General features: G+C 40.0%; 1 pseudogene; it reads left to right on the top strand.

Annotated features, from left to right (window-relative positions):
- Nucleotides 1–613: 613 nt before the first annotated feature.
- LOC115514944 lies at nucleotides 614–24,215 on the top strand (annotated as a pseudogene).
- Nucleotides 24,216–24,561: the final 346 nt, after the last annotated feature.

The raw sequence follows: 24,561 nt of genomic DNA, 5'->3' as shown, positions 1-24,561 counted from the left end.
TCCCCCGCGCGAGTGTGCGCACACGTGCATGCTCTGTCTCTCAAAAATGAATATTTTTAAAAAAAACTAAAAGAATACTAGACCCACACCCATCAATAGTTTAATTGAAAACCTATTTCACAAAGAGTTGTTGTCATTTACTTATTTCTTCATTTACCTGTCCAACAGGTTATTGGTTGAATAACAGGGATTCTGCAGTGTGCTTAGGATTAAAATCTGCCCTGTACAGGCTGTAACCTTGCAGATGGATTTTGGCCCATCATAACTTTCCCCATAGCAATAAAATGTGTGTAATTATCCTAGAAGAATACGAAAGAACTATATTCTTTAGATTGAGTCACAATTTTTAAGGAAGAGCCAAAGAACCTGATTTATTCTTTTTCTTGCAATGAGTGATTGCTTGATCCAAGTAGACACTATTTCACAGGTTATTCCGCCTGAGAAGAAATTTACCAAGGATTCAATGACAACTTGTGTGGACAATGTGGTCTGTGACCAAGTTCAGAATGCCACCATGGCAAACATCACCAATGCTGATGCAAAACCCCTATTTTGGCACCAAGAAACTTTCTTGGGTCTTCTCTGACACAGAAGAAATTGCAAAAAACATGCCATGTGCTCTGATGACACCGATGCCTGGGGGACAGAAACAGGCCGTGAGGAAATTAGGAATGCAAAGTCCTCTGTGCAATTCCCAAGAGCTACAGGTTCAGAAACACAAGTGTCTCACAAAGTCCAAGACAAGGCTGGTGCAGCTCAGAAGGAAATGGCTGCATCTTGGGCTCTGAACAAAGCCTCAGTGGTCAGTACCTGATTCCCTAGCACTTTTGTATGAGAAACAGCCAGGCACCAACCACCAAAGATGCTGAAAAGAATTCTATGATTGTCTTTCTCTATTCACAGATTTGTGGTGAGGCATTAAATTAGTTTTCTATGACTGTTATTTCAAATTACCATAAGCTTAGTGGCTTAACACAACACAAATTTGTTCTCTTATAGTTCTAGAAGTCAGAAGTCACAAAATGGGTCTTATGGGCTAAAATCAAGGTATTGGCATGGCCACATTCTATCTAGAAACTTTAGAGGAGAATCCATTTCCTTGCCTTTTCCAGCTCCTAGAACCTGCTTGCACTCCTAGGATTGTGACCCTCTTCCTATCTTCCAAGCCAGGAATTGCATCACCCAGACCTCTGCTTCCACTGTCACATATCTTTGTCTGACTCTCCTGCCTCCCTCTATTCCTTTTAAGGGCCTTCATGTTTACACTACACCCACCCTGATATTCCAGGATAATTCTCCACAAAAAAATCCTTAACTTTATTACACTGCCAAGTCCCTTCTGCTGTGTTAGGTATACACTCACAGGTTCTGGGGATTCAGATCTTTGGGGAGCCATTATTCTGTCTACCACACACATCATGGAACAAAATATTGAACTGGAAAGGCCAAAGAAATTAACTTTCAACAATGAAGGAAGAATAGGGAAGGGTGACTGGAATCTCCCCCTTCCCTCCTCTTTGCCCCACATTGACTTTGGCATGCCTAGAACACATAGCAGTTGAAAAGAATTGTTAGCCTGGAAATACCAAGAGACATACAGCTTGGTAATTTATGTAAGAAAATCTCTTCGTTCAATAATATTCAATAGTTCTTTTTTTTAATCATTCAGAAGAAGGTTAAATTCTTCCTCTCTGTGGCTTCTACAGTGTCATTATGCACCGTGCAAGCTAGGGCAAAGTCCAATGTGTAGGTTAGAACTTTCTCTCATTCTTCTGCTCACTCTTGCAGAAACTCTATTTGAAGAAAATTCCCCAATACCTGTTTGGTTTCTGAACCCAAACTCTATTGCAAAATCATCCTCACCTCAGAATACACATTTCCTTGCCTGTGTCTGCCAGCACAGATGACGAAGATTCCCAACACTTCTACCACTTTAAATCTACCACTTTAGAAATGAGAAACGGTGCTGGCTTATTGTAACAGTTTTGAGCCTTCTTTATGAGTGCATAATTCCTTTGTGGGTTGTCTTTTGAACCAGGTAAATACTGTTCTGTAAGGACCTATTTTCAAACATCAGATTTGAAATCCTTCTGTTTTGCTTTTTAAATGAAATTTTCTCTACTGAGCCATAGCAGCAGAGGCAGAACAGCAATTTGAACTAGCTCTTCTAACTATTTGAGTAGCTTCAGGACTAATGTGCTTTTTCTAATGTCTATAGGAAAACAGTGTCTCACACCCTGCTTGTGGTATGCTGTTGTGCACTGTGAAGGCCCGGATTAAGATGCCTGGTTCTTACAGTGCACAATGATACCTATCTGCACACTGGAATACATCACTTGTAGGGCAGAAAATGGCCCATGAAGCTGGGAAGATGCAATCAAACTTGTGAAACAAAGAGAAAAACGATTCCCTGCCTACCTTTTGTCCATTTGCTTCCCACCACTCCCAACCCCCATCACATAAATGAGCCTGATAGAGACAGCTGTCCCCTTGGATCTCTGTTTCCTCATCTGTAACATTAGGATGCACCCTCCAACTCTTAAAAATCCATGAATTTATGTGCATGGCCCTCCTTCTCTTTGGTCTAGGAAGCCAGCTATTCATTTATATCATTTCTTCTTTGAGGCCCCGAGTTCACCCTGAAAAGCCCAGAAGTTAGGCCATCCTTTCCCAGAGCCAGTTTTGGCCTCTGTCCTTGGATTGACAAGACTTGTTAGTCCTAGCTTCAAGAGTAAGCCCTTCACCCCATCTCTGAGCTTGGTTCTACGTTCCGACTTCCCACATCCAGGCTACTAGCCAAGCTTACTGAACAAGAACACAAAACTTAAGTTTTCTAACGTAGAATTCAAGTTGCATTCCCTTACCAAAATTTAAAGTTTGATTTTATCTGCATTCTCAGAAATATAACCCCATCCTGGTTGAAAAATCGCTTATCTGACTTAGAATAACATTTTAAAAATTAATGGAAACCAATGAAACAGAAAATGTGGTGTGCTGTCAAACATGGCTTCTTAGAAACCTTGGAACCTGGAACTTGCTTCTACCAGCTCTGCTCTGCTTTTCCTTAGCAATTTCCTAGCCCAGAGAGGCATGTGCACACATAGCTGCCCCTGTGTCTGGTGCAACAAAATGGAGTCGTGTTTTATGGGGCAGTATTTCAATGAATGACTGAAACCTTGATGTCTGGTTCCCCAGGGTGCAATTCCCACATTAGACAATGTGTCTGAGTGGAAGGCACAAGGCTGGGTTGAGGCCTCTGCGTGATGCTCAGTGTCCTGTTATTCTGCTACTGCTAAAAAGGAAAGCACCCACTCATGACATGCAGCCTTCTGGGCTACAGAATCTGCAGGGTCTTTGCAAAACCACAGTTGCAGAAAGAGACAGTGCTTGAAGAGCTGACTGCATTCTTTGATTTTAATAGAGGTCTTGGCCTAATGCCAGGAATCAAATGGGACAGAAATGTCATCCAATTTATTTGACAGCCTCTGTTTTACAAAAGGTTTGTAAAATATTTTTTTAAGCCTAAATCTTTTTAAAGGCATTGATGGTAACCATGCCTGCATGGCTAAAAATCCCAGGGCAAAAGTGAGTTGCTGACCAGCTGTTAACAGTCGAGGAAAGACCAGAGTATAATAAATAGGTGTAACAGATCAACACCCAAATGCTATCATAAAACTTAAAGGATGGCTTGTTAAAACTACTTAACCTCAACTTGAACCTGTCTTTAATTCCTAATGTAACTATATCAAATATTTATAATCATATTTTTGCTCTAATTATTTTTCCCCCATTCTCCCACTTTTCCCAGTAGGAATCAGTTCAGTTCTATGACCAAAATTTAAAATTTGAGGTACTATATGTAATTAGTGCATAAAAAGAATACCTTTAAGATCCAGAAAAATGCAATGACATGGCACTTTTAGGAAATCATTACATATGATTTCAAAATAAAATTCAGGCCCTCCAGGAAAACTAGTACCATTATAAAACTATGCCATTATAACCAATAAATATCTTTTTTTTAAGCGTCATTACTATTCTATGATTTTTACCCAAGTTGAAGGGCAAAGTTAATATTAGGGTAGAAAACTGGAAGCGAAGACAAACATTTCTGTAACATCTGCATTCTGGCCACTAGAAAGAAAACTAGTTTCAAAACAATGATTTCTAGGAAAATGAAATTCAAGGTCCTCAGGAAAAATTATTTAATGATGGTTTTGTGTGGAAGTCATTATTGCATCTTTGAATAAAAATACGGGTGTTCTTTAAGGTCTATTAGAAGTAATTAAGGCAGTGAGTTATTAGAGGAAAAAACTAAAACTATTGCTAAGAAAGTAACACAGAACAATCCTATGTGAGGTGATGGGATTCATTTCCCAGTTAGGAGTTGTGCTTCACACTCGTGAACCTCCACGTTCAACTGTTGTTTTATGTCACTCAATTCCTTATTTGGTCATTTTTATGGGGCTAGAATGAATGATGCTATCTGATTATTTAGCACCAACGAGAGCCATTCATTTGTAGAGGAATAGTTTTCTAAGTGCAAACCACTAGAAGACACTTTGTGTGCATACGTGCATTGAGGGTATGCATCTGGGTAATTTAAAAGAATTCTCTCAGTTGGAAGGTGGGTGAGGAAAGAGTAAGGAGAATAATATAAGCACTTGAATAATTCGCAAGGATTTAAATCATTCAAAAGAGAGACCATGAGGTCCCTTAACTGTGGTGATAGAATTCAGTGTACTTGAAAAAGTCAGTAAAAGACTGTGTAGCTGTGACCTAGCACCCAGAGCGCCACAATAGTCCATTAAGTTCTTCAAAAAATGATGTTTTATACTCCTTTACTTTAAAAAGATTTTTTTCTCAATTACATTATCATTGTAGTATAAAAACTTTGCATTTCCATTTTACAAGGTTCAGTAAGAGCTACCTCGTGTCAGACATATTTTTGTGGCTTCCAAATAACTTGTGAAATGCCAGTCACGTTTCTTACATGGTCTCAGCCATAGGTGATCAGAATCGCAGTTTATGAGGTCAGACCTCAGAATGCATAGTACTATGTGGTTGTAATCATTCTTTAACCCAAATTGTGTTCTCTTGTCCACACTACAGCTTCTTCCAAATTCTTTCAGTCTTCTACCTCCTCACAAGGTCAGGGATGACATTGGAAATACATGCTGCAAACAAACCACACAAGGGCAGACTCATCAGTGGTTCTAAAAGTAGTGTCGGGAGAAACAGCTGAGATTCTAATGGAATAAAAAGCCCTGCCTCTCAGCCTGGTGCTGGAACCTCTTCTTCAAGCTAGATCAATGTGGTAGGAGAGCTCGCTGCCTATCTAGGTCATGTCGCCTTCAATTAAGATGTAATTACTATCCTGGCAGTCTACCCCTTACCAAGGATAAACAGGTGGGTGCAGTTGGCAGTAACTGATCTCTTTTTCTGACTCAGAAAGAACCTGGCACACTCCCCACAATGGCTGGCAAGTCCCAGAAGCCCCAACATCAGATAATTGCTTGATTGTGACTGGATTAGTCCTGGGGGCTAGAAGTGACAGATAGGAAAAGGGATATAGAAATTGGAATATTTTCCTGTTATATTTGGCATTTTAGTAGAAATAAAACTGGAATCACATTAGAATTTTAATGAAGAGATTATTCAGCTGAGTCTTAATTAGAATATCAGGTTCTACTCTCTCATCACCTTTCTTTTGCTATACAGCTCTTACCTAGAAATTGGTGCGTATTCACTGTGTGGTGAGGACAATACATGCTCACAAAAGAGAGCCTGCGAGTTAAACCTGCTGGGTCAGGAAAACAAGCAATTATCTGAAAAATTCTGACCCCTAATCTTTTGTGTTCTGCACTGCTCAGATAACTCAGGTGGAGATGGGGGCTTCCAAATTGTCTCAAAATTGCTTCAATTTCCTGCTTTGCTAGGGGAGATTTTGTTGTATTGTGCTTTTTCAGCTGAAAGGTGTTTCAGGCAAGAAGGAGGCTAGACAGACATCGTCCTGGTATCATAGAGGGGGCATGGGTTTTCTGAGAGATTAGCATAATTGCATGTGTTTCTCTTTACTGGTCATTGCTGTCAACACTCCAGAATGCTAATCTGAGGACTCTGGGCTAGTACAGCTTGAGCCTCATGCAAAACTGTTACGGAGGAAGAGAGCCCGCTGAGAAGAGCATAGAACCTGTGGTCAGCTCGACCTGGGCTCCTATCTTGGCTCTTCCACCTGTTTCCCTATACATGTAATCCTTCTAGCTCTAGTTCCTGGTCTGAGAGAGGCCAAGCTTGGTAGGATTGTTGTGATGATCAGACAAGATGGCCCGTATTTACACAGCTAACAGTGCCTGGGAAATACAAGCAGTTAATATCTCATTTCCCTTCTTGACCACATAGGAAGGATGGCTGTACATTCTGGTTTCCTGTTTTGTCAGTATAATTATTAACAGTGCCCCAAGTGTCCCAGTTAGGATGATAAATTACATAGTAACTCTATACCCAAGTAAAGGAGATTTGATCACATCCCTCTGTCTTTGTCAGGGAACTTTAGTGGCAAAGAATGAAACCCGCTCTAGCCAGCTTAAGCAAGAAGGGGAATTGACAGGTATGGTACAGAGGTAGTTCACCAAATGGCCGGACTTTATCAGGAGCCAGAACTCCGATATTGAGTCTCTGCTTTTCTCTTTCCAGAGGTGCATGTTCCCTTGATTGCTTCTCCTTACACATCTGGTTTTGTCTTTTCTCTTTGGCGCACTGGCTTTCCTTGCTTTAGCACGCATATGGCTACCATTATCTCCAGTTTTATATCATCTTCAGCTCACACTGACTAAAGTCAGATCTTGAACCCTGACTTCCATATTCCTGAATAAAAGGATTCCTGGATTTTTTTCATATACACAAATACATTCCAAGTGCATTGCTTTGGGTCTAGTATCTGCCTATAGCCAAGTCAGCTGTGACTGCAGAGGAAAGAGTGTGTCACATGGTCAGCCCCCCTATTTAACAGGTCTCTGTGAACATTCTCTCTGCAAAGGGAGCCCGGGAAGGTTCTCTAACAAAGAGTGTAGGATGGAGAATAAATGGTTGATGGAGGAAAAGTTGACCTCTCCAGTAACTCCATCCCTTACATATATTATTCTGACATCCCACCAAGGCACATACCTACTCTTGCTCAACAGAAATTATTTCTGTGCTTCCAGAATTCAATCAAACTTATGCTTCTGGGGTCTCATTACTTCAAGTATTTTCTTTGGCCTGGTGAATTTAAAATAATAAATTCGTCTGTCCTCAAGTGCTCATATTTGGCAGGGAATGTTAATGTTCCCTTACCACTACCAGTCAGCATGTTTTCGTTTTCCCAGAGACAAGGTACCTTCAACTAGTGCACCTCAGACTTTTCCAACAGAGTAGTAGCCTATAAGGACACATAGAAAGAATTCATACGCTTGGACTTCTGGGATTATAATGTAAAGCAAACATGAAGTTTCTCACATTTTAGCTTTTAAACTCAGTTCAAATTTGCATTTTATAAAATATCGATGTTTGTTCTGGTAAAACTTTTCCCTCATAATTTGGCATGAAACCACTGTTCTTGAACAACATACCATGATTCTCCTGTAACTATCTCCAAGCACACCGCCTCATGCTATGTATAACCTAGTTGGACAAATGTGGATTTAGCTCAGTAAAAGGGAAACATAATAGTAGAAATCTAGGCATTAAGATAATTGAGTAGAAGATAGATTTTGGACTAGAAGACCTTTGCTTTGGTCTCTCAGATCACATAACATTTGAACATCGGTGTGTAGGGTTGAGTCTGAATGATATTCGTCCTTTGTTCCACTTTCTAGATGTACATATAGCTTCTAATCCTAGCTCTACCTGGGTTCTTTTCCCAACTCTCCAACTAGCTGTGGGATCTTGAGCAAATTACTAGACTTCTCTTTGTCTCAGTTTCCTTATTTCTATGTCAGAGAGGTTAATAAAGGACTACTATAAGAAGAGAGTGAGAAACCATATGTCAGCTACCGGGTATGGTGTCTGGCAAATATTCTGTTCTTCTTTCTTTCCTGTCTTCCTTATGCACATAGTTTGCACTCTCTCTCTCATTTCCCATTAACTCACACCCTTCATTACTCTTGTAAGTATACTTGTTTCTTTTGTGAAAATACCTTATTCTGGAGACTTGGGAGGGAAAAAACAAGGCAGTGCTAAAAAATAAGGCTGGATTCCTGCACAGCTGAGGGTGGCCACTTGTTTCTTCTGTCCAAATGTAAAGGAAATGTTTCTTGTACTGTCACTCACATCCACCCTTTCTTTCCTCTTCTTCTTTCACATACCATATGGAACCCAGAAATGAAAGGTTACCAAAGAAAGCTGGCACAAGCAGTTTCAGAATTTAAGGCTTTAAAGGAAAAGTATCTGAAAGGACCATCCAGTTCTGGAAAGGCTACAGATAACATAGAGAAAGCACCAGTGACTACCTTTGGGGATCTCTCTGGGCTTACCTCCTGTTTTGTGCCCAGTTTCTACCTTTCTACCAAGCCCATGCTCCAGTATCTCTCCCCTTGATCCTCCTATGCCAGCTCTGGCTCTTAGAAGCCCGGGCTGGTTTCCACTTGTCCAGAAGGCAGGTTGAGGGCAGAAGTGGATTTCACCTTCCTGTTAAATTCTTCCTGAATGAGTTCTCAGAGAACAATATAACATAGACTCAAAACTTGGGGCCCAGGAAAGGAAGAAGCCCATTCCATAATTGGATAGATTTACCCAAGTACTATTACCTAAGTAAGGATAGAGCAAGATGGTACAAGACTACTGGCAGACCACAAAGAGAAGGGCAGAGTACAGGACTATAGCACAGTTTCTCCTTCTGTTGTTTCAAGGACGTGGAAAACAAACCAACCTGGTAGTTCCTTGAAGGCCCTTCTCCTCAAGGCTATGTTATGTTGTAAACTCCAGCACTCACTCACCTTCCTTCTCTGCCCCTATACAACTATACAAGGTGGAATCCCAAGGCGGGAGAGTGGCAAGGAGAACCACTACCTATAAAGGGCCTGATAAAGGGACTGTCTCAGTTTAGGGAGAACCAGGTATTTGCAAGTCAGATTTTGTCATAAAATCCTGAGTAAACCACAGCTCAGTGGCTTACAGTAAGAAGCATTTATTCTCACACTCATGGATCTGGAGATCAGTTGGGGTCTGCTGATCTTGGCTGCAGGCTGGGTTCAGGCCTGTTCTACATGTGTTGAGTCTAGAGCCAAGGCTAAAGATGCTACTAGAAGCATCTCATAGTTGATCACAGGGGCTCAAGAGCCAAGCAGAATTGAAGCAAGTACATAAAGACTCTACTTGAGCCACATCCTCCAACATTTTGCTGACCAAAGCAAGTCACATGGCCAAACCTAGAGTCAATGGGACTAAGGGATTATACTCTACCCCAAGCAGAGGGAGTCAAAGGACTATCTGCTCACCAATAATCTATTCTATTACATCAGATTGAGCCAAGTGAGTTTCCCACTACCAATTTGTTGAATCCTAGCAGCTTAGAATTGGGAGTTAATTGTCATCTAGCACAAACTCCCTTCCCCAATACAGGGATACCCTCCACAGCATTTCTGAGAGGTGGTGGTGGAGCCCCAGTTTAACACGTCACTCAACCTAGACCTTTTTTTTTTTTTTATCTTTGAGAAAGCATTTTATAAAGTTCTCATGTTGGAAAACTCTTAAATTACACACAAATCTGCTTACTTTGTCATATATCTTGGATTTGGATCTTGGAGTCAACACATAAAGCATGTAGTCTCTTGTCCAGATAGGTCTTTGATAAGCATATGCTTAATGGGGCTGTGGCCTCCATAGAGGGCCTCAGAGCAAGTTCTAGAGCAGGCTTCCTCCATCAAATCCTGGCTCTACCACTTCTAGCTATTTATACTGTGTCTCACTTTCATTTATGTATAAAATGGGATAATAATATCCATACTACACTATTAGGCTTGATCAAGGTAATGCCTATAGCACACTGTAGTAAGTGCTGGATAAATACTGGCTATTATAGGCCTGAAGAAAATAATTGTTAACTCACATTGTCTTCAGATTAAATATCCTGTATTCTTTCTACTGTATTGTAATCAACGGTCTAGTTTAACACTATTTGTCAGCTGTGATCTCAACAGGGACAAGGGAGATCATCCATATTCCCCCTGACTTTCAGGACGGCTGGCTTGTTAGTGCAGCCCAGGATGGAATCAAGCGTTCTACAGGTCCAGTACATTGTTAACTCCCCCGAGGATGCACTCTCCCACCCTGGCTTAGTTGTGTCCAAACGTACTGTTATCTAGTAGTCTTCCTGATACTATATTTCTTCCGGAGACTTTTCTTAAAATTTAATACATAGTTGTATCATATCCTTATTAAAGCTTGCTGCTTACTAGGATTATTTTATGCTTTTAAGATATTTTGGAATCCTGAGTTTGTTGTACTTGTCCCAGTTTTTTTTTCTTAACCTCTATAATTTTTTACACCAAATTGTTAACTACAGGTACTATGTTAGACAGCAGATCTCTAGAACGTGTTCATCTTGTATAACTGTAACTTTATACCCACTGAATGACAGCTCACCACTTCCCCTCTTCTCCCCATCTTTTGGAAAGCACCACTCTTTTCTGCTTCTATTCATTTGACTATCTTATATATCTTGTATAAGTGGAATCAGGTAGTATTTGTCCTTCTGTGACCAACTTATTTCACTTAATATAATTTCTTTTCAGGTCTATCCATGTTGTTGCAAATGATAGGATTTCCTTCTTTTTAAAGGCTGAATACTATTCCATTATATGTACCTACCACACTTTCTTTACCCATTTATCTTTCAGGGGACCCTCGGGTTGTTTCCATATTTTGGCTACTGTGAATAATGTTTCAATGAACATGAGAGGGCAGATCTATCTTAAAGTTCCTGATTTAAATTCTTTTGGATATACATCCAGTGGTATTACTGGATTATATGGTAACTCTATTTTTAATTTTTTTAAATTTTACCTCCATAATTTTGATCCGTTTATCTTTATGATTTCATCTAAATCACTAATAGCTATGTTGAACAGGGCTCTGGATTCTTTAACTCAATTGTCAACAACATATTAAGCATACACTAAATTTCAGGCTACTTGCAAGGTAGCAGGAATACAGTGAGTAAGAGAAACAGCCATGGTCCCTACCCTCATGGGGCTTACAGTTTAGTGGAGAAAACAGACATAGATTATACAGTCATATACATAAATTATTATAAGAGATGATAAATATTGGGAGGAAAAATAGAAGGTGTGAATCCTCACCTGACCTGGTGTAAGGATTCAAGAGAGTTCCTTGAGCAGGTGCTATTTAAGTTGGAAAGCCACAAGGTGAAGAGGGGAGGGCACTGCAGGCAAAGGGCTAGTGATAGAGCCTGCGTGGTCAAGAGATAAGAGAAGGCATGGGAGTGGCATGAGGCAAGGGCCAGTTTAGAAGTTGAGTCTTTATTGAGGGAGCAGTGGAAAGCTTTGAAAGTTTCAAAGCAGGGAAAAAGCACAGTAAGATTTTCTTATATTTTTAAGTTTATTTATTTATTTTGAAAGAGAGAGAAAGAGAGAATCCCAAGAGAGAATCCCAACATGGCGCTGGAACTCATGAACCATGAGATCATGACCTGAGCTGAAATCAAGAGTTGGATGCTAGGGGCGCCTGGGTGGCGCAGTTGGTTAAGCGTCCGACTTCAGCCAGGTCACGATCTCGCGGTCCGTGAGTTCGAGCCCCGTGTCAGGCTCTGGGCTGATGGCTCAGAGCCTGGAGCCTGTTTCCAATTCTGTGTCTCCCTCTCTCTCTGCCCCTCCCCCGTTCATGCTCTGTCTCTCTCTGTCCCAAAAATAAATAAACGTTGAAAAAAAAATTTTTTTAAAAGAGTTGGATGCTTAACCGACTGAGCCACCCAGATGACCCAGAGCTTTATTCTTAAAAGATCACTCCATGGAGTGAGGTTTAGAGAAGGCAAGAGGGTTTATGGGGAGAACATTCAGGAGGCTACTGTAGTAACTCAGGTGAGAGATGAAAGCTGTTTGGACTAGGGTGTCAGTAGTAGAGATGGAGAAAAATGTATAGATTTAAGAATCCAATCCAATTATAATCCTATTTTTCCTATTTAGGAATAAAATAAGTAGGCCTTATTGATAATTTGTATATGAGGAATAAGGAGAAGAGGTATAAAGGACGGCCCTTACCTTTTCATTTTTGTAACTATGTGAATAGTAGTGCTCTTGATTATGACAGGGAGTACTGGAGGTACAGCAGGTTTGGGAAGTAAATATGTTTGATTTCAGACATGTAGGGTTTGGGTACCACTGAAACAACCAAATAAAGACATTGAGACTAGAAACAGCAAACACGTGTCATGTTACATGTCAGGTGCTGTTCAAAGCACTTTATACATATGAACTGATTTAGTAACCCTATGTGGTGGGTAGTGTTATTATCTCATTTTATAGAAGAGGCAACAGAGGCACAGAGAGGTTAAGTAGTCTTCCCAGAGCCATGCAGTCAGGAGAGAGTATAATACATAAGTTTGGGCCTGAGGTAGAAGGTCTGGACTGAAATTATAGATTTGAGAATCACTGGCAAGCCATAGGTATGGAGGAAATTGCTCCAGGAAGATTGCATAGAGTAAAAGGAGCTGAACGTTGAGATAGGAAAACTATCCACGATCTGTAAATAAGGCCACTATGATGGCTGCACATTCTTTTGAGGCATCCTGAGTCACTGTTTACAGACCCACCCATGGATTATTTAATTTTCTAGGAAAATATACCATAGCTTAACTTTGCATCTTTTCATTATCGATTAAGGGCTTACTCTGTGAAGTTCCACTTACTTGTATGTTTGTGGCTGGTAGATAATGCAAATTTGTGAAAGAGTCCCATTTTAACTTCCGAGAATTTGCCTATGATAGAAGTGGGTCTTGAATATCTTCAACAATTTTGGGGACATTTTAGCAGCCACAAATCCACCCACTATACCTGAGCCCGTATTTCTCCTCCTTTTCATTTATTCTTTCTTTAAAAAGTATTACTGGAGAAGTACTTAGCACAATGCATTGTATAAAGCTCAGAGCATGGGAAAGAGAAATTGAAATATGAAATGATAGCTTTCAGGTGCTTATGGTCTATGGGGGAAAAACAGACAAATCAGCAGGAAGCCATAATATGAAAAATGTCATACAAGAAGAATGCTATGAATTGTAAGACTTGCAATAGCCCTAAAATGATGAAGAAGACTTTGTCAGGTAGAAATGAGAAGGATGGAATAACATGAACAAAAGCAACACAGAGCAAAAGAAGATATCATGTTAATGTTTGGGTGGCATTCACGTACCCTTTGCTTTGGCAGTCTGCGCTGTGCCAGTGTAGATTTGGGGGGAATCACTTAACCAGAAACCCAAGCTGGCTCTCAGCACTTACTGCCTGCCTTCCCAAAGGCCCACAAATGGTTCATGGCCACAGAATCCCCTGATGTGTGACTCCTCATCTTGAATGCAGAGGGACATTATATTCATTCCAATTGTTACATATGCCCTTTTCATTGCTTTGGGCATGACATCCATATGGGATTTTTGAGTCAAGAACCAAAGTTTGCCTTTAACTATAGAAAAGAATCTATAAAAACAGGGAAGTAAAAAATAGTTACATGGATTTATGGATTTATTTTCCTGAGGAGGCAGCTTTGAAACTCATGCAAAGAATTGACAAAACAACTATCCAAACGTAGATCTTCAGAAACAATGTTCCTAAGCAAGTCCTGTGTATTTACTGGAGGCAGTCCTTTCCTGTGCCCTGGAAGGCGGCACTCAGCATGAAAAGGCTGTTACTACATAGTGGGCACTGTGCAAGCTTCCTTCACTTGATCATTCTTAATCCTCACAAAAACCCCGAGGATTGTTCTTTCCATTTTACAGAAAAGCAAGGGGACTTTCAAAAAGAGTAAGCAGAGTGCCAAAGGTCATGGAACTGGGGTTTAACCCCCATCTTCTAACTTCAAGTGCACAAATGTAAAAGCAATTAGACATCAGGTACCATTTCCGGTTTGGGCTTCCTGGCTCGATTGGCAGATTACTATGAACCCATGTCCTTCTTGTACACTTGGGATTACCAGCCACATTCTGATGGTGCCAAGAGGAGGCCCCAGACCACTAGGTCTTTGCATTTTACTGGTCCAGGGGCTTTACTCTCAGAACTTCCTGTTAACTCCTCAGAAAATCTTATCTAAGATCTTCATTATAACAAGACATCTAAGTAGACTATGCCATTAATTAAAAACTGAACACTTAGGTAGGGGCTAGAAATAGGATCTCAATCTATAGGAGCCAGATCAGAGAGCTTCCACAAAGAATAAATAGCACCTTCCTTGCCTCCAGAAGAAACCTGGTGTTTTACATCTATGCAGTTCATTTTGTGTCTGCAAATATTTATCAAATTTATATTATGTGCCAAGCACTACTCTGTGACAGAGGTCACCTAGAATGGTAAAACATAAAAGGTGTAGTCCCTGACCAAAGAAAATTATGTTTTCAGTGACAAGGGAGATCAAATTTGTGCAAGGTGCCATTAAATGAGGGTCTGAGGACTCTTTGTGGGAATTTAAACTGGGATAGCCTATTTGGATGACAATTTTGCAGTATCTACCAATATTTTATATATGTACATTCTTTGATACAGGAATTTCACATCAATAAGTTTATCCACAGAAGTGCTCACATACATATGCAAAGATATATTTAAATGTAGCAGGATTTTTTTTAACAATAGAATGTCAGAAAATAAATGGCCATCTTAAGTATTGCATTGAAAACAGATTACATTTTTATGTACTGATATGAACAGTCCATATGTTCATATCTTCATATGCAATTCCCAAAACAATGCAGAATAAGATTTAATTTATGAAAAATATTACCTTCAATTACATGTGTTTGCCTGCATACACGTGCACACATGTATGTAAATGCCAAGCAAAAGTTCTGGGTGGACACACAACAAATTTCTGATAGGACTTCCTTCTGGAGGCAGGAATGGGACAGAGAGTGGGGGTAAAGATGTTCTTCCATTTTTTGCTATACATAGATCTATGTAATTTAAATTGTTTTTTATCACCTTGGATATTCATTTAAAATAGCTTGAGGGAAAAAAAGAAAATAAATAAAATAGCTTGAGGGGACGCCTGGGTGGCTCGGTCAGTTAAGCATCTGACTCTTGGTTTCAGCTCAGGTCATGATCTCATGGTTTGTGGGTTTGAGCCCTGCATCAGGCTCTGTGCTGGCAGTGCTGAGCCTGCTTGGGATTCTCTCTCTCTTCTCTCTCTTCCCCTGCCCTGCTACCTGCCCCCTTTCTCTCTCTCTCTCTCTCTCTCTCTCTCTCTCTCTCTCTCTCACACTCACACACACACACACACACACACACACACACACACAATAAAGAAATAAACTTAAAAATAAAATAATAAAATAAAATAAAATAGCTTCAAAGTTGTGACACTGGAAAAGCACAGTGTGCTGTAGGAATTCAGAAAGGTAATAAATGGATTCCTTCTGTCCTAGGGAAATCACAGAGGATGAAGAGATACATTTAGATGTTAGACCTCGAAGGATCAGAGGTGTTTTAAAACAAGAAAGTATTGGGGCGCCTGGGTGGCGCAGCCGGTTAAGCGTCCGACTTCAGCCAGGTCACGATCTCGCGGTCTGTGAGTTCGAGCCCCGCGTCGGGCTCTGGGCTGATGGCTCGGAGCCTGGAGCCTGTTTCCGATTCTGTGTCTCCCTCTCTCTCTGCCCCTCCCCCGTTCATGCTCTGTCTCTCTCTGTCCCAAAATAAATAAACGTTGAAAAAAAAATTTTTTTTTAAAAATAAAACAAGAAAGTATTCCAGATGACGAAATGGAGTGAAAAGAAAGCATGCTGTGCCTTCTACAAGGAGCATTTTGACAACTAGCAGAGGGCCTGGGCGCTCAGGGGTTCAAAGGACTGAACTGAAGCATTAGCAACTCTGAGAAACTTTCCATGATCCTCCTCCTTTAATTTGGATCCTTTCTATGTTTGCCCATTGCTTGTATTGTCCTAGGTGTTTGATGAGTATTTTAGACAAAGTAAATTAAGTTACCACTAATTGTCATTAATTATTTAATGCACACTATTCACGTGCACACCTCCACAGCAGCACTTATTAAGTTCCACTGTGATTGTCTTCCTTATTCGATGATCAGTCTTTGGGAAATAAATATCTTTTCTCTTTTTATCTACTAGGGCTAGTACTCAAAACAAAATAGACAATTCAAAAATTTTGTTGAATAGATGAATATGCCAATAAACAATCAAGCATGAGATTAAAAAAAATAGTACATATAGAAATGAAAAGGCGAGGGGAGGCTGGTGCTCAACTATAGACAGCTGTGAATGCCAGACCAAGGCACTTTGGCTTATTCTGATGGCAGGGGGAAACCACTACAATTTTTGTGCAAGTAATGGTATCATCAGAGTTGGCTGAAGGATGGAAAGGAAGAACAACTGTTAAGCTCTTCAAATAGTCAAGATATATAAAACTACCCAAATCAGATCAGACTTGGTTCAGTTGGAAGAAAAAGTATCACAGTGAGAACAAATAGAGGGAACACAACTTAACATATTTTTATCACCATCTGTATATCATGGAGAACAGTTCAGCATTTTCTTTAGGGGAGACAGAGAGACCAGGAGAGTACCATAGAAAGGGAAGCAGCAAGAATCAACAGATGACTCTGTAGCTAACGGCAAAGATCACCCTGTTCCCTATTTTCCAGGACAGCTTCTTAATTTCATCCATGCACAAAATACAGCTGATCTGTATGATCTGTCTGCGCACATTTGCTCCTTAGCAAGGAGCCTGGTTCAAGAAAACTTTGAAACAGCAAAAGACCTTTGCTCATTTGTTTTAAGATAAGAAAGCAAGAAATAGGGGCAGTCTTTGTTATTCTAACAAACAATGTTGTAGGTACAAAGAGAAATGGAGAATGTAAAAAGGTAATGAGAATTCTGAGTTACTGAAGCATAAAGTTCCTAGGGCCTCTTGTAGCTTTCTTTACTACATGTTGCAGAAAGGAAATAAAATTGATGTCAGATGAAATATTTACTGTTTTGACTGAAGAAACATGAAGAATTGGAAGCTCTTTATACTAATAAACTCCAGGGACCATTTTCTGCTGTCAAATTCTAGTGGCAGCATTTGGCAAAGCAATGCATGAAACTCTGGTGGCAAACTCTTCAGTCACACGCAGAGACATCATGGAAGTAGCCAAGGGAGGAAGGAGTGACTTGGTGGACCTCTTACAGAGCAACAATTTTCTTCTCAAAATGAGAAAACAAACTTAAAAAAAGTTGTAACGCATACGACTTTAGAAGCAGCTTAATTTGTGTCTGATTTCCTCAGAGTCCAGATATAAAACACGAAAGTTTTCTCCTTTTACCTCTGAAAAGACACATTACTTGGGTTCCGTTTAGCTCAAAGTGGAAAACTGGGTAAGTGGAATTATAAAATAATGAGGCAGACTTTTCAAGTGAACGTTAGAATCTATATGCAACTGGTATTTAGCTGGGCAGCCAGAGGAGCTCCTTGTTTGATACAGTCTACCCCTCCAAAGTAATTCCAACGAGGAGGCCACTGTCCAGGCCAGGGAGGGAATTTCTCTAGGAACTGACTCTAGAGTGAGCTTATCAAAAATGCCAGGAAAGCATGTCTGTAGCTTTGCAATCCACCCTGTTTTCTCCTATGAGATGGCCATTGCTATATTAGCCCCCTGTGAGTTTCAATACGGATTTCCCTCTGTAAAGCTCTCGTCCTGCTTCCGCAGGCAAAAAGGGCAGGGAAGGGAAGGAAGAGAGTGCTCAAGGAGTGTATATACATTTTCTTTGTTCATTGATGGACATTTAAAATCTTTCCATGTCTTGACTATTGTAAATAATGCCATAATGAACATGGAGGTGTTCAAGGTGCTAAAATGTAAAACCTTGGGACAAAAATAGCAAGCCAAGTGACATGTTTAAAAGGAGCCTACTGGGGTCCTTTACCTGTGATTCCTTACAGTATGGTAAACTTAGAAATAGCAGTCAGCTAGGCAGTCTCCGTGGAGCAGGCTTCTGAGTTTTGTATCTGCAGAAAACAGTTAACATAGCAGGTTTGAAACTTCTATCCTTAGAAAAGCATGCTAGCAATGTTGGCTCTTGGCTGGCATCTGAGAATTTGAATTTGGGAAATGTTTCCTTAACTGATAAAGGTGGTTTAATGGGGCTAAATTGTTTGTACTAACAATGTCATTTCTACTGAACAATGACTTACTTTCTGGGAGTCCAGAAATTTGGTATGTGCTAGGCAAAGGGTGCCTATATGACCAAGGCACAATAAAAACATTGAGCATTAAGTCTCTAATGAGCTTCTCTAGTAGCCATTTCATGTATTTTTATATCTTTTTGCTGGATTAATTATATCCTGTGTGTCTCTACTGGGAGAGAACTCTTGGAAAGGCAACTACAACCTGGCTTCCTCCAGATTTTTCCCCACATGCCTTCTTCCTTTTGCTGATTTTGTTTTGTATCCTTGTGCTGTAATAAATAATAGCTATGAGACAATGATATACGGAGTCCAGTCTGTAATTTTAGCCAATCACCAAACCTAGGAGTGATCTGTGGGCACCCCTGCTCCATCTTTACTGTACCCTATATCTATGATCAAGTTACCTATATAAGTTCTTAATTAGTGCCATTTTCAGGAGCTCATTCAGTGGGACTTGATGGAAACAGAGCGTCAGGGTGATTTCTAAATAGACAAAAGATAACAAAGGGGATAATGCAGTTTATCCAGATCCCATTGACTCTTTTGGAGTTTCATATATGAGGTTTTCATTATTTTTGTGTTCTATTTAGTATGCGTTATTATTATTACAGTTACTGTTTGGTGTGTGCTTTTTATAGTGTCATACTCAAAAAAATTCATATAAGGAACTCGTTACAAAAAAAATCCAATCTGATTAAAAACTGGGCAGGACAAAAAGAGGTTAGAGTGGGAGAGAGCCAAAGCATAAGAGACTGTTAAAAACTGAGAACAAACTGAGGGTTGATGGGGGGTGGGAGGGAGGGGAGGGTGGGTGATGGGTATTGAGGAGGGCACCTTTTGGGATGAGCACTGGATGTTGTATGGAAACCAATTTGTCAATAAATTTCATATATATAAAAAAAAATAAAATAAAAAAAAATAAATACAAAAAAAATAAATAAAAACTGGGCAGGAGATATGAATAGACATTTTTCTAAAGAAGACATACAAATGGCCAACAGATACATGAAAAGATTCTCATCATCAAAAATCATCAAAAAAATGCAAGTCAAAACCACAATGAGATATCATCTCACATCCATTAGAATGGCTATTATCAAAAAGACAAGAAATAAGTGTTGGTAAACACTTCCATGTTCATTGTAGCATTATTTACAATAGCCAAGGCATGGAAAAAATTTAAATGTCCATCAATGAATAAAGAAAATGTATGAAATATCATTCAACCATGAAAAAGAATAATATCTTGCCATTTGCAACAACGTGGATGGACCTTGAGGGCATTATGCTAAATAAAATACATCAGATAAAGACAAATACCATATAATCTCACTTATATGTGGAATCTAAAACCAAAAACAACATCAAACTCATAGATACAGAGAACAAATTGGTGGTTGCATGTCTGTAGCTTTATAGCTTTACAACAACTGGTGGTTGCCAGAGGTGAGGGGTGGGTGAAATGGGTGAGGGGGCGTCAAAAGGTACAAATATCCAGTTACAAAATGCATAAGTCATGGAGATGCAATGTGCAACATGGTGGATGTAGTTAATAATACTGTATTGCATATTTGAAAGTTGCTAACAGACTAATCTTAAAGGTTCTCATCATAAAAAAAGAAAAATCTTATAATTATGTATGGTGACTAATGTTAACAAGGTATTGTGGTGACCTTTTTGCAATCCTAATCCTCAGTGTCTCAGAATGTGATTGTATTTGGAGATAGGCTCTTTAAATAGCTACAGATATGTCATGTTTTACTGCATTTCAGATACTGCATTTTTCACAAATTGGAGGTTTGTCACAACCCTGCATCAGGTCTATTGGTGCCATTTTTTCAACATTTGTTCACTTTGTGTCTTTGTGTCACATTTTGGTAATTTTTGTCATATTTCAAATTTTTCATTATTATTGTGTTTGTTATGATGATCTATGATCAATGATCTTTGATGTTACTAATTGTAATTGTTTTGGGGCAACACAAATCATGCCCATATAAGACAGTAAACTTAATCGATATATGTTGTGTGACTGCTTCACTGACCACGGTTCTCCCAACTATCTCTCTATGCCCAGGCTTCCTATTCTCTGAGGCACAACTGCATTGAAATTAGGCCAATTAATAACCCTACAGGGGCCTCTAAGTGTCCAAGTGAAAGAAAGAGTCACACGTCTCTCACTTTAAGTCAAAAGCTAGAAATGATTAAGCTTAGTGAGGAAGACATGTTGAAAGTTGAGATAGGATGAAAGCTAGACCTCTTGTTCCAAATGGGTAGCCAAGTTGTGAATGCAAAGGAAAAGTTCTTGAAGGAAATTAAACGTGTTTCTTCAATGAACACACGCACATAGTGAAGTATAATAGTCCTATCGCTTATATGGAAAAGGTTTTAGCAGTCTGGATAGAAGATCAAACCGGCCACAGCATTCCCTTAACCCAAAGCCCAATTCATATCAAGACCCTAACTCTCTTCAGTTCTATGAAGGCTAAGAGAGGTGACGAAGCTGCAGAAGAAAAGTACTACACTAGCAGAGGTTAGTTCATGAGGTTTAAGGAAAGAAGCTATGTCTGTAACATAAAAGTATAAGGCAAAGCAGCAAGTGCTGGTGTAGCTGCACCAAGTTATCCAGAAGTTCTAGCTAATGAAGGGGGCTGCACTAAACAACAGATTTTTAATGGAGATGAAAAAGTCCTCTATTGGAAAAAAGATGCCATCTAGGACTTTCATAGCTAGAGAGGAGAAGTTAGTGTCTGGCTTCAAAGGACAGGTGACTCTCTTGTTACGGGCTAAGGCAGCTGGTGACTTGAGGTTGAAATCAATACTCATTTACCACTCTGAAAAGCCTACAATCCTTAAGAATTATGTTAAATCTACCCTGCCTGTGCTCTACAAATGGAACAACAAAGCCTGGATGACAGCACATGTTTATAGCATGATTTACTGAATATTTGAAGCTTCCAAATGAGACCTACTCCTTAGAAAAAAAAGACATCTTTTAAATTCTGACTACTCATTGACAATGTACCTGATCACCCAAGAGCTCTGATAGAGATGTGCAATGAGATTAATGTTGTTTTCATGCCTGCTAACACATTCTTCAGCCCATGAATCAAGAAATAATTTCAACTTTCATGTCTTACTTAAGAAATACATTTTTAAGGCTAGAGTTGCCATAGATAGTCATTCCTCTGATGGAACTGGCCACAGTAAATTGAAAACCCTCTGGAAAGGATTCACCATTCCCGATGCCATTAAGAGAATTTGTGATTCATGGGAAGAGGTCAAAATATCAACATTAACATAAGTTTGGAAGATGTTGATTCCAATCCTCATTGATGACTTTGAGGGGCTCAAGACTTTAGTGGAGGAAGTAACTACAGATGGAAATGGCAAATGGTGGAAATGGCAAAAACAACAAAAACAACGACTAGAATTAGAAGTGGAGCTTGAAGATGTGACTGAATTTCTGTAATTTCAGGATAAAACTTGAATGGACAAGAGATTGCTTCTCATGAATGATTAAAGAAAGTGGTTTCTTGAGATGGAATCTCCTCCTGAAGATGCTGTGAAGATCGTTGAAATGATAAAGGATTTATAATATTACATAAATTTAATTGATAAATCAGCAGTGTTTGAGAGAACTGCCTCCAATTTTGAAAGAAGTTGTACTGGGGGTAAAATGCTATCAAACAGCATCAAATGCTACTAAGAAAGAGCATCAATTAACTCTTCATGAAAAGAAGAGTTCATTGATGTGGCAAACTTCACTGTTGTCTTATTTTAAGAAATTGCCATAGCCACCCCACCTTCAGCAACCACCACCTTGATCAGTCGGCAGCAATTAACATTGAGGCAAGTCCCTCCACCAGCAAAAAGTTATGACTTGCTGAAAGCTCAGATGATGGTTAGCATTTTTTAGCAATACAGTAATTTTTAAATTAAAGTATGTGCATTTTTCAGACATAATGCCATTGCATACTTAATAGACTACAGCGTAGTATAACCATAACTTTATATGCACTAAGAAACCAAACAATTTATCTGACTTGCTTTGCTGTGGTCGTCACTTTATTCCAGTGGTCTGGAACCAAACCCACAATAACTCTAAGGTATGCCTCTAATAATTAAGATTAAGTGAGATCATCAGGGTAAGTAGGCCCTAATCCAATATGACTGGTGTCCTCATAAAAGGAGGAGATTAGGACACAGACAGAGGGACAAGTATATGACGACAAAGCAAGAAGGCAAATATCTGCAAGGCCAGAGAGGCCTCAGAAACCAAACCTGTTAACATCTTTGATCCTGAACTCTACTCTCCAGAATTGTGAGAAAATAAATTTCTTTTGTTCAGTTCACACAGTCTTTTGTATTTTGTTATGGCAGCCCTAGCAAAATAATAAAGAGTAAAAAAGAGAATAATATGGTGGTACCTAGAACAGGATATATGAGTCACAACATTTTTTGTTATATTTATGGTAGAGTTTTAAGTACTTTTCTATACTGAGAGAAAAGAGATGGTAAAGCAGGCCTAGAAACCCAGTCCAGGAGTTTTCTTACATCATCTCACTAATTTCTAGTTTATAACATGGCAAGATTCACTATATTCACTTGGCTGTGTCAATGCAGTAAGCATGTGTTCATCATGAGACTGGTATTTTTCTAATGTTGATAAACCAGACCAATAAATAGACTGACCTACCCTTGAATTGGTAGGTAGGACCTGGTTGTCTATGGGTGAAGAAAAATTTAAATAACGCCACTTCAATAAGTTGTGTTAACTAAATAAACATTTCACCATTTTTATAACTTTTATTCAGATATTCATTTGCTGTTGAGTAGCAAAATTATTTTTGTTTTAATGTTTAATCAACAATATTTTAACTTGCACTTTTTTAAATTAAGTAGATAGATTCTATCTGTGCAGTAGCATATAGCTAATTTCCATAAATGGGACACAACAGATTCTGGTCCAAGATGGCAATGTAGGAAGAAGACCGTGAACTCACCTTCTTCTCAGACACACCAAATCTTTACCTATTTATGGAGGAATTTCTCTGAAAAAGAACCGAGGGCTGATTGAAGAGCTTCTGCACAACAGTAGATAGATCACATAGAGAACCAGAGAGATGGAGACACGGGAACAAAGAGAACCCCCACCCGTGATGCTGCAAATCGCAGTAGGGAGTGATAGTACTGAGGGATCATGAGCAGATTCATCTGCCCTGGGTCACAGAAAAAACAAAGCCAGTTTGAAAGGGCAGCTAGAATATAAAGAAATCAGCCCTAAGGCCCTGAGAAACAGCAGGGAGGCACCAGAACTCTCTCTGGGTTGGAGAGGCTGGCAAGCATGATAGTTGATGCTCATCCTCCACCTTGATAGTACAGCTGGGAGCAGGATCTGGGCACCATAGTCAGCCTACCAGCTCAATGAGCCCAAGATCCCTAGCCCACACCAGCCCCAGCTGTCCCACGAATGTGGCACTAGCACGGCACATACCAGTCCTGGTCAGTGTTCAACCATCTCACCAAGTGAGCTCACCAAGTGAGCTCCAACCATCTCACCAAGGTGACACAGGCACAAAGCATCCTGAAACATGCCAGGCCCATAACACACAGCTCCAGACAACTTGCCAGGGCATTTCCAGTGCAGAGCACCCTGGAAACCCCAGCCTGCCTCAACTCCAGCTGTTATGCCAGGGTGCACCCTGGATGGAACACCCAGAAAACCCCACCTTGTGCTGCCTCAGTTCCAGTTGCCCCACCAGTGTCACTGGTGAGGAGTGCCCAGGACCACCTGGACTGTGCTCTGCCTCAATTCCTGCCACACCACCATGATGCCCTCTGCATAGAGAACCCTGAGCCTTTCCCAGCCTGTGCCTGCTTCAGCTTTAGCCATATTGCCAGGGCATCCTCTGTGCAGAGAACACCAAAACCACCCCCCCCACACACACACACCCACTTTAGCTCTGGCTGTCCTACCAGAGCAGGCCCAGCATGAAGTGTCTGGGGACTCCCCAGTTCACACCAGCCATGGCTCCAGCCAGCCAACCAAAATCACCAGCACACACAGTCTATATAGGGGATGACCATACGTAAGAACATCCCTTCAAATATAGAAGTAGTTGTTTGCCTAATTCATAGAAACAAATCCAAAAATTTAGTCAAAATGAGGAAACAGATG

The sequence above is a fragment of the Lynx canadensis genome, chromosome B2 (assembly GCF_007474595.2).
Source record: "Lynx canadensis isolate LIC74 chromosome B2, mLynCan4.pri.v2, whole genome shotgun sequence".
Lineage (NCBI taxonomy): Eukaryota > Metazoa > Chordata > Mammalia > Carnivora > Felidae > Lynx > Lynx canadensis.
Note: the sequence above shows the minus strand (reverse complement) of the source record. Positions and strands in the feature narration are given on the sequence as shown.